Here is an 11,052-nt window from a genome sequence, read left to right as displayed (position 1 = left end):
GGCGACTGCTGTGCTATTCTCGACCCGCGTTGTGGCACCCCCTCTCGCTTTTGGAAGATGGTTGGGTCCAGGAAGTTGAGGTTGCTAACGGAGGCCGGGGAAGACTGTTATCACAGGGCGTTGGTGGTATAGTGGTTAGCATAGCTGCCTTCCAAGCAGTTGACCCGGGTTCGATTCCCGGCCAACGCAGTATCTCAATTTTTTTTTTTTCATTTTAATTTTTTTCCCTTGCTCCCCACCGATTCCCGCCGGTAGTTGAAAACGCCTCTGCACGCCAGGCGCCGCGTTCGGCTGCCCTTTACCTACCTGAACCCCGGCGGGCGCCAGCCGGCCGCGGAGGGACGCGGGCGCTGCCCCGGTGGGGTGACAGATGGCGCCGTTACTTCTCCCCCAGCTCGCGTCGGAAAATAAATAAAACCGAAGTTAAAAAGAAAAGAAGAACGAAACCAAAGGAGAATAAAAAAACCGTAGCGAAAACAGCGTGTTTCCGCCCGGGATCGAACCGGGGACCTTTCGCGTGTGAGGCGAACGTGATAACCGCTACACTACGGAAACTCGCACTGAAGTCACTTTGCGCGCGGTGCCTGATGTTCGCTGAGGGGATGCGTTTGTCCCTGCCATCACGGCAGCCTCAGTTAAAACTTATCCCGAACACTGAGAAACGCCGCCCGGGAATCCAGGTCATCAGCGTTAATGAGTAATTAGTGCTTGCGGAGGCCCACTCACCTCAGAAGGTGAGTGTCCCCGCGCCACGGTGGGACGCTTCCCTCAGAAAGGGGACAGCCCCTGAGGGAATTGCCACTTCCCGCTGAGGGGAGCAAGAGGGGCTCAGCACACACCGGCCTGGCCTTGCCCCCTGCTCCAAGCCACCAGGGCTGCCGGTGGCCCGGGCCTGGCCTCACTTGCCCCCTGAGCCCACCAGCCTCGTCCCCCAGGCCCGGGCTCACCCCCTGGGCCCACCAGCCTCGTCCCCCAGGCCCGGGCTCGCCCCTGGGCCCACCAGCCTCGGCCGCCAGCCCGGGCTCGCTCCTGGGCCCACCAGCCGGGCCCACCAGCCGGGCCCGAGGCCGGGCACAGGCCGTGCGAGCGCCTGGGCCACTTGTGAAGGAGCATCTTTTCTTCCTCAGGCAGCTGCCACCAGATGTCGGTAGAATAGTGGCAACAGGGAGCCGAGCTCCCCGCAGAGCTGCCCGGGAGGGAGAGGATCCAGTCCAGGGGACAGGAGCTGGGACAGGACCGGCTGTTGTCTGAGCAAAAGGGCAGACCCTTGGCGGTTCCCCTTCGCTGGGGGAAGCTTTCCCTCCCTGCAAATTCACCTTCTGTAATGCACAGTGAGCCAGACTGCATTCTCATCACCAGTATCTCTCCAAGGCAGCGGGAGCTGGGCAGGAGGATGGGATGGAGCAGGGCAAGGTGATGCCAGCAGCACGCTGTAGTGAGGTTTTGGGTAAAGTCCCTGTTGACCATCCCAGATGGTTCTAGGAATATGCTAGTTCCTCTTCTTCTACTTTAATGCAGTGTTAACAACTCATACGTCCATGGCAATCATTCTTCATTTGGTAAAAACTCAGCCCTTGGAATCAGGTGCTAGTGTGAGGATTATTTTTCCTGTTTTGTGCTGTTTGTTGAAGTGTGTTTTATGCTTTGTTGGCTGCAGAGAAAAGCTTAGAAGGGAGAAATGAATCATAAACCCAGACGAGAGCAAAAAGAACCTAACTTTTAATAAAACTTCTAATAAAACTTACTTTTAATAAAATCTACTTTTAATGTTACAGTTTCATAGCTAATCTCTTGATTTCAGGCCAAAAGGGACAGAGAGGAGGTTGTCACATGCCCTTTAACTCCAGGACTTGCTGATATTTTATTCTGATCTGACTTGCAGTAAGGACTAGAACATTACATTAAAGTCCATGACAAACCTGAAGCCTTGGGACTTGCTTGCTTCACGTTGCTGTAAAACATCCAGGGGTTGTGCTCTTTTTGCCTGCAGCTGGCAGGAGCCTGCAGGAGAGGACTCTGGTCGCAACCTTTGCACCATGCATCAGCTAAGTGCGCTGGAGGCGAGCCTAATCAATAGCTGGGGGCAAAGTCCTCTCCCTAGGGCAGGAGGAAGCAGATCTGTAAGTGACCCAAGACCATGAATGGAAAGATTAAAATGCTTCTAGTTTTGTTTTCTTCCCCAGACCTCTGTCAGTCTGGTGATCAGTGGAGAAGGGAGAACTGCAGACCAGACAACCCAAGGAGGAAGCTCTTGGAAGGTACCTGTGAGAAGCAGAAATTAGATGAAAGACACTGCACTGCCAGTCTTAACTCCCAAACCTCCATAGTTAAGGTATTGCGGTGGTCCCTTGTTAGGGCAGTGTTGGGCTCTGGTAGCCTTGAGACACACCGTGTAAATGGGTTGTGGGCTCTAAATCCTCCTCATGAGGGCAACTCTGCCTTTGAGGACCCTGACAAAGCTCCCCCTTCATGCTGGTTGGGGCTCGTAGGAATGGCTCCTGGGGATGTTCTTGCTTTTCTTTCAAAGTTCCATTGTCAGCAACTGCTCCAACTTTACCCCACAGGACAAAGGGTCTTGCAGCATTTCAGTCTCCCATCCAGCCCCTGACCTATCCCGCTTCCTCTGCTCCCAAGACTTACAACCCCTGCGGCACTGCTTGCGTGTGAGAGCCCCCTCTGCCTCAGCCCCCCTCCCCAAGGACAGTCTCCAGGGCCCTAGGAAGGACTGTCACATAAATACCCAGGAAAAAGAAAGCAGGGGGCTTATTTGGAGGTGAAGGGTGGATATTCTTTACTATTATCACCAGCATCTGCCCTTTCTGAACAAGGGAACCCTCCCCCAGCCAGCCTTTTCACCAGTGTGCTGAAGGCGGCCATGCTCTGCTTTGTTTGCCTGACACGCTGCGATGGCTGCAGAGTCCCATTCTCTCCTTTTCCTCCCTCCACTCCCTAAACAGCCTGTATGGCTGCTACAAGAGAGGAGAGCTCGAAGCACTGTCAAGCAGGAGAGCTGACAATCAGGGCTGGGAGACAACGCCGCCTTGCACAATACCCCCCCAATTAGCCATTCATTTCTGCTACCTCTGAAATGGGGAGCGCAGCCCTTGTGCTGGGAGATAAAACAAGAACAGCTTCAATAGCACTGATTTAAATTAGGTCAGGCTAGCTTTTGTGTGGCAGGGACCACACAATAGCAGTCACACGACTGTGGAGGGGAGCAGCATAAAGGAAAGGAGGCCAAGCAAGTGGCACAGATGCTAGGAGTTAGTGGGTGCTGGGAGATGAGGGGTGTATGTACATGGGTGATAGCAGAGGAGCACACACTCCAACCAGTGCATGATGCTAATACATAACAGGGGGGCACATGGTCAGATGGGGACAGAGGGGTCAAACGCTGTCTCTGCAGAAACAAAATTATCAGCTGGTTCTGCCACACCAAGGGGTGGGAGAGCACAGCCATGCATCCTTGGAAACTGGTCTTTAATCATAACCTGTTATAAGGCAAAGGGGTGACAATGATGTTGACTCATAACATCCTTCTTGGGCACTAGTGCAAGCCCTGTCAGTCATATGGGGGGGTAGGGGGGCAGAGACCCTCTGAGACCTTTGTACTAAGGGACTGACTTTTTGTACCTCAGGCCCAGAGATACTGCTGCTCTTCTTGGCAAAGGAAAAAATAAATTGCGAAGGGATAGTTTTTCTGGCGCACACAGCAAGTCAGGGTACGATAGGTATGATGGAGCCCCAGAGACCTGGGTTGCAATCCCTGGTATTGACCAGGGTTTGCAATTTCTTTCCCCTCATAAGTTCATCGAAAGTCCACACCTAGCCTGAACACCTGATGGGCTATGAAATCCTACACTTATTTCTTTATTGATGGATTTGGGGAAAAATCAGCAACTCCTTCAAAATGATCTCTTAACCCAGGTTCTTAAAGACATCTGGGTGTCTGCCTTCAGAGAGAGGTCCTGGAGGCAGTGGCCCAGGAGAATACAAGCACTGGAGACCAGTCCCAGTTCTCACCCCAGTATCATTAATATTTGTATTGCTGTTATTACAGTAGTTATGCAGATGTTCGTGTTTATCTGGCAAGGGGAGAACATGAGAGCAGCATGCTTTCTTCAGCAATAAGTGTGCTCAGAGCTATCAATAAGAGCCTGATCTTTTCAGGCCTGGCTGAGCAAGCTGTTGTCATGGTCTAAATGAGTTTGTCCAGGTAAGTCCATATGCAAAGGAAGGCTGGATAAGTTTAAAAGCAAGAATTCACCCCTGTAAGTCTCCCAGGCAGAAACCTCTCTCATTGAATGGTCTTTTGTGACCCAGGTTGGACTTCTACAGGTAACACTTTTCTGCAGCTGTCCAAAGAACTACTGATGGGAGGAAATGTGGGTGTGGAGAAATTGAAAGACCTAATCAGCCATTTAAAGTGACACTTCAGCCTTTTTGAGTTAAAGGACAACCTGATAGTCTTTGGCAGTTGCAAGAAAAGAAAAGACAATAATTATCATTTAAGCAAAAGGTGTATTGTATTACAAAGTCATAATTTTCTTGCTAGAATTACAAGCCTTACAATTTCAACGACTGATAGTAAAAAAGTGGGTGAGCCAAACATCTGAGTGTGCCAGCCAGTGCCAGAAGGAGAAAATGAGGTTAAACTTTGAATTATCAGTTCTTCTTCTTCTTAATTTGTTTGTTCATGTATGAGTGACCTTTTTTAAAAACCTAAGACAACTTAAGAGTCGTTCTGTGGGCCATCTTCTGACCACCAATGGCCTATGCAATTCACAGGTGGATTTAAACATACTGCTTCCTACCTGCATACACAGACAGTAGAACATTCAGTGGCTGGAAGCTGATATTGGAAAGATACACACTAAAAACAAGTTGTCCTTTTTAACAGTAAGTGTAATTAAGTGCTGAAATAGTGCCTGTCGTAGGGAGGTGGCCCTGAAGGCATCAAGCCAAAATGAGACATGTTGCTAAAAGGTATGTTCGCATTCAGCCAGATGGTCAGAGCTTTGATGCATGAAGCACCAAGTGAAATTATCTACCCAGTTGATGTAGGAAGCCCGTCTGGAGCAACCATAATAGCCCTAATTTCTCTCAAAATGCAAATATACAGTTGCTAGTTTTTACTGCTTTACTGCTGTGATATTTGACGTATTTTTAGCCTTTTAGTTGTGAGAATGCAAACAACATGAGAACAAAGTCCCACTTTGTTTTTCATTTTGTTTTAGTCTTAAAGCCCTTGTCCACACTGCAGTGAAGACTGGAGGTGCCCAGATAACCAAAAGCAGTTGTAACTGTGGTAGCACAAAAGTCTGTTATCTGGCTTGTTCTGCTATTTTACTCACTTGCTGATACCTCTGGTGCTTCTCCCTGGACATGGTACAGTACAGAGACAGAAGAGACAAGGCTCCAGCTCTTACAGAAAACTTATAATGTGATTGCTGTGTGTTCAAAAAAAGAAGACATTAAAATTATATATAATCATGTTAATAGTACACACATCCATATATATAAATAAATCAGAACTATACATATAGGTATATATAGCCAGAGATCATTACTTTCAAGCAAATGGCTTGATCTGGGATGTTCCCGAGTTGGGATTTTATACATCCAAGTATTACTGAGATGGACTCTATAACCTGAAATGCTCATTTGAGTCCTTCAACTCTCCAGCAACCCAAAAACCACTGCGGAAACATGTTTTGCAGAAGGCTGCCTTATTCCCTGGATATTTATTTACTGTCTTGCTTGGGGTATTTTATTATTATTATTAATTTATTATTATTTGTTATTATTAATTTGTTTTGTTTATTTCTCTTTTATCAGCTCCAGCTGAGCCAGGAGAGGGTGGGAGGAGGGTTTTGTTCCTCTGGAGATAACAGGAGGCTGTGTCTGTGCAGCCATGGTGACAAGATCCAGGGCGCTTTCTGGCTTCCAAGCAATTTGCTCCCCACCCCTGGCTCCCAAGTAAAAGTGGGGCAGAGAGAGAGAGGAGCTTTTGTTTCTCAAGTGCTTCAGCTGTTGCTACTAATTAAGCAAAGAGCTCTAGTGCCTTCCCACCTCCCAAGCCTAAGGAGAATCTAGTTGGGGTGAAAGGAGAGTCAAGAGGCTGCGCTGTTGCTTCTCAGCACCCTGCTCTCGCCATAAAGCTTTTCTGTTTCATCCTTGCTCTGCACTGGCCTCAGAGGGTGACCTGTGGCCAGCTCTATGCCTCAGATTCCCTGGCTGCAGGGGGGGAGAAATGAGAGAGACCAAGCTCAGCATGAGGCCAGATGGAAACTACCGCCCTGCTGTTCAAGGTGTTATTATCGGTTTAGTGCAATATGTTCCCAGCTTCTCAGACATGCTGACTATCAGCAGATTGCTCTTTCCTTCTCCAGCCTTCCCTGGATGTTATCCCCTTCTTTCTCCCTCTCTCTTTGAGAAGCCAGCCCCTTCCCTGAGCTCTAATAGCATTTCTGCAACCTCCCCAGGGCCTGTTTTGGGGTTAAAAAGAACATCACCAGAATGTGATGGAGGAGCCAGATGAACTGTCAACAGCCAGGTATCAGGCAGAGGGCCTTTGCGCAGGGCACTTGCACTTTTTTGGAGAAGGAGAGTGGGGTGGGAAGAGTTAGTGGCAGCTGCTAGGGCTGCAGGGGAGCCGCATAGTCCCTGCCCGGTTCTGCAACAGGGAACACATACTGTTCCAAAGCATTGCACGCATGTGGGAAGGACTGCAGAGAGCAAAAAAGGGTGGAGATGTGGACAGAGATTAAAAAAGGAATAATGTAGGGAATGGGTATGCTGCAGGAAGCCAACAGCTTGCAGAATCAAGGTGTGAGCCCTGGCTCAGCTCTGCAAGATGCCAGTCACCAAGGGCTAAAGTAGCAATGAAGGTCATGGCTGCTTCCCTGTGCCTCTGCGCCCATTGAACTTGGTTGGGTATCTTCAGTCCAGGATGTCACAGGGAGAAATTTAGGGCCTCACTCAGGAACAGATGGCCTCCCTCTTGGGCCCCATCTGCCAGGCAACACTGGAGCAGTTGGTCTCTGCAGTGCTAAGCAGAGTCTTGTTTACTTTCTCCTCATGTCAGCAAGGTGATATGTAGGGTAACGCAGCCCTGCTGCTATAGGCCTGGATTGCCAGGAGTGGCCAGGAACTCAAAGGTGCAAGCGCGTAACCCAAGAGCCACCTTTGGAGGGCCAGGCACTGTGGCACCAACCAGCCCTGATCTAAGTCAAGAGCCCAGCCTCTTGGTCAGGATGTTGTCCGGGAAGCCCTTAACTCACGTGCAGAAAGAAAGCACGTGGGCTAAAGGAGAAATCTGGAGTGGTTTCATGAGGGGCAGCCTGCAGGAGAGGTCCCAGGAGCAATTAGCATGTGAGCCTCATCCATGATGGTTAGTGCCTGGGCTGCTGAGAAACACACGTTGTGCTTGGTGGGCGTCTTTGGCACTGACCTTACCCAGAGCCACGTTCTGGGCATGCATTCACAGCTCCTGAATTGAGGGAGGGGGAATAACAAGGCATCAGCCTGCCTTCTAAGACTCAAATAAGTGCAATTTTCAGAGTGTCTTGGACATATGGACATCCTAGTGAACTCAGCTTACTCAGCCTCAGTGTTTCTGGCCAGGCAGAAAGCTAGTGGCTGCTCTGAGAAAGTTCAGCCTTAATGCTCGGAAATCTCTAGCAGAAATCCTTGTCAGCAGGAAAGCCAGGGACTGCAATGGCCCTTGTGCTGGACTCTTCCCTCACCAGCTTTCAGAGATGAGGCTGGCTAGGCAGAAGGAGAGATGGACTGGTACCTTACAGCAGCTCCTTCTGTCCCCGCTCAAGGCACAAGCAGTCTCCATCCACCAGGGATCTGGAGAAGTGTCTCTAGACAGTACTAAATGCACACAAAAAATAGCGAGACCAGCTCCCCTTTAGCAGCACCAGCCAAGACTGCTGCAGCGCGGCTGATAAAAGAACTTTGCTGCTTCTTTCCTAGGTTCTGATACTGCAGCCCAGTATCAAGACCCGCAGAGGATATCATGCATCTGTGTGCTAGTGCGTGTCTTCCAGAGACCTTGGCCCCAGAAGTCAGGCTGGTGAGGTCCTGCTCTCTTAGGTTGCCAGGTTAGGCAGTCAGTACTCTAATGGTGCTTGGCGAGCAGAGGGCACGGAGCATCACTTTATCCCCTCCCCTGAGGGTTCCCATCCATAGAGGCTCTGGCGCAGGATGCTGCCTGTGTCAGCTCTGCAGTAATCAGCCCAGAGGCAGAAAGTGGAAACTTTCTGGTTGCAGCCACTTAGTTTCATTAGAAGCATCAAAAGAGAAAACAGGCCTCAGGTGGGGCAGCGAGAGGCAGAGCCACGCAAGAAGTGGGGGAGAGGGGATGTGCAGCTTTGTTGTACATGTCACTTAGCAGGGAAGCTTCAGCTAAGGACTGGAGAAGAGAGGTGGGAAAGAGGGGCAGGGAGACAGCCTGAAGCTAGGGCCTATCACCCATAGTGTTCATAGAGCTGTCAGGAGATCATACAGCTCTATAAAACGCGCTCTGTCTCTGTTTCGTGAGACCAGAAATAGGTTTGAGAAGTCCCATCCTGCTGCCCTAATGCTCCTTCCCTGCCTCACATCCCTTCTGGAAGAATTTTGTCTGAATTTCTTTGTAAAAGCCTTGTGCACTAGAAATTGTATCCCCTTCCCAGTGCTCTGTTCCAGGACTTACTTGTCCCTGGCACTGCAAAGAATTTTCCCTGATATTTAGCCTAAGTCTTCCTCGTTCAACACAAACATGATGCTGTTCAGAGGTAGAATATTAAGGGCTGGAGTCGCTACCTAATAATGTATTGATTTCAGTGAAGCAAAGCTGAATGGAGAGGAGTCCGCCCAGCCTTGCTCCATCCCCCTTGTACCCCAAGAGAATGTTTTGTGTTCGACTAATGCCTCTGTAAGTGCCTCTCAGCTTTGTACTCGCTGTGAGCCATTCTGCATAGACACATTGAAGCAGGCAGGACACAGGATCAGGCCTGTAATCACATTTCCTTTTGGCAGCAGGGATTTTATTGGCCTTGGTCTCCCTGGGCAGTTGGAACTGTGTGGCTGCAGGTTCTCCTGAGCAGACCTAACAGCCAGGCCAGGCAGCAATTCTTCCACCAGTAGCAGCCCTCTGCCCTTTGCCTCCCATTTCATTCATGTCCTCACCCAAGAGCAGAAATGAATTCCACTGCACACCTCTAAGCCCTTACTTCCCTGCTCAGATTTGTTGCTAAGCTGTCTCAAATAAAGCAACACATGCACTCCATGTGACTTTGGGAGGGCTTTGGGAGTAGGACAGAGCTGTGCACATCTGGTAGGCAGGTAGAGGTTGGGGTTTTTTCACTGGCCAGAAGCAGCAGCTGGGATCTTGAATCAGAGAAGATCCCTCATTTGATGACTGTTGTGGTTAATTCTGCCCTGTAGTGTCTCCAGAGCTGAATCCTGCATCCAGCTCCCCTTCCTCTGTGTCAGCAACATCTCTACCCTTCTTTCCAGCTGGGAAAGGGATCCCTTTGGCTACGAGGGCAGCACAGGTGTTAGCAAGATGCCGTAGGTCCTGAGGATCAATATTTGCATCTCTAGTTCTAGCTGCCTCTGCAGCAGCTTTCCATAAGATTGAAAAGGAGAGCTGAAGGTTTGACGATGGCCCCGACATAGCAGAGCTGTGACTGAGTTTGTAGTTGAACTGGAGTTACTGAAATGGAAGGCAGGGCTCGGAGTGGAGTTGTTAAACAATGCAGTAGCTCCTGGATTCTGCTTCTGTTTCCACCAGTCACCCTGGCCAGATCCTCTTGCCTTTTTATTTCTCTTTATTCTGTAGGAAAGCAGGGATATGTAGCCAGGGAAAAGCAGCTACTTAGATAAATGAGGCAGGACAAAGTGACCGAGAGGTTCTAGAAGAACAGATCCCAGATTCCTGAAGTCCCGCTCATGAAAAATTATTGCCTCTTGTTTCTGGTCTGTGCCTAGTTTGTGGACACAGATGTTCTATTATTCCCACATGGATGAGCAGTTGTTTTTATGAGAGCTCCTGTCCACGAGCCACGCATCTTCTAGTTAGAAAGATTTGTTTGTTAGCTTTGGAGATTTCAGCAGAAATAATCACGTTTGGAGACACCTGCACCATTCTCCAGTGAACTCTGCCCTGATATACAGGGGCTTGGACAGGGAGCCCGGTCAGCCAGGAGATGGAGCAGCTTGTTCTCCTCAGCATGGTGCAAGCAGTGGACTAGGGAGAGAAAGCCTGAGCCCTTAGCAGGGCTCTTCTCTTTGATGAAGCAGATGTGACTGCTTTTTTATGCCACAACCACTGTGTGTTTGCAAAGAAGCAAAAAGGCTCGCAGATTTGTGGCTCGGGGCTGGGACATGGGTCTTTCATTTTCTTCAAGGGCTCTCGAAGATCTCATTGTACCTGCTTGGAATTAATTCTGCCAATCCCCGGTCTGATCACAGACTCCCCATGCCGGAGTTTGAGAGATGCCTTCCATTTTCTTCCTTCTGTCTGGGACAACTGATATCCTGGGACAGAGCTGCATCAACAGCCAGGACCTGATTGTGGTGAAGGCTACACGGGCCTGGCTTGGACCCTCCAGGAATCAGATTCTCCATGTCTCCCTGCAGCAACTGCAAGCTGACAGCTTTGTCCCGTTCTCCCATGCGCACCCCTGTCCCCCAAGCCTAAGGGCCCCCTCTGTGCCCCATCAGCAGAAAGCGCTGTTCTGTTTGGGGCTACCTCAGAGCTGCTGGCACAACAAAGCTGTTTTGTTTTTGGCTGACTGCTCAGCATCTGAACTCTCATGTGGCTGGAGCTCATTTTTTTTGTAAGAATGAAAACAGTGGATTAATGAGCTGCTTGTGGCTAATGTGCAGGGTTTCTCAGAACTGGTGCTATTAGAGCCCAGCGTCATGTAGGAGGTAAATGGCAGCACATGGTGAATAAAGCAGTGATATAATAGGTTTAAGTAGTCCATTCCCCTTTGGAGTGTTACTGATAACATGCCCAAATGCATACAAGACCATTCCCTTAATGAATAAGAC

The 11,052-nt window shown here is 49.6% G+C and overlaps 2 non-coding genes across 2 annotated transcripts; one reads left to right on the top strand and one right to left on the bottom strand.

Annotated features, from left to right (window-relative positions):
- Window positions 1-117: 117 nt before the first annotated feature.
- On the top strand, window positions 118-189 carry TRNAG-UCC (transfer RNA glycine (anticodon UCC)). Its single transcript has one exon. It is a non-coding gene; the product is annotated as a tRNA-Gly (tRNA).
- Window positions 190-482: 293 nt separating this feature from the next.
- Window positions 483-555, bottom strand: TRNAV-CAC (transfer RNA valine (anticodon CAC)). The gene has a single exon. It is a non-coding gene; the product is annotated as a tRNA-Val (tRNA).
- Between the last annotated feature and the right edge of the window lie 10,497 nt (window positions 556-11,052).

The sequence above is a fragment of the Falco peregrinus genome, chromosome 5 (assembly GCF_023634155.1).
Source record: "Falco peregrinus isolate bFalPer1 chromosome 5, bFalPer1.pri, whole genome shotgun sequence".
Classification (NCBI taxonomy): domain Eukaryota; kingdom Metazoa; phylum Chordata; class Aves; order Falconiformes; family Falconidae; genus Falco; species Falco peregrinus.
The sequence above is the reverse complement of the archived record's forward strand: the minus strand, read 5'-3'. Positions and strand labels throughout refer to the sequence as shown.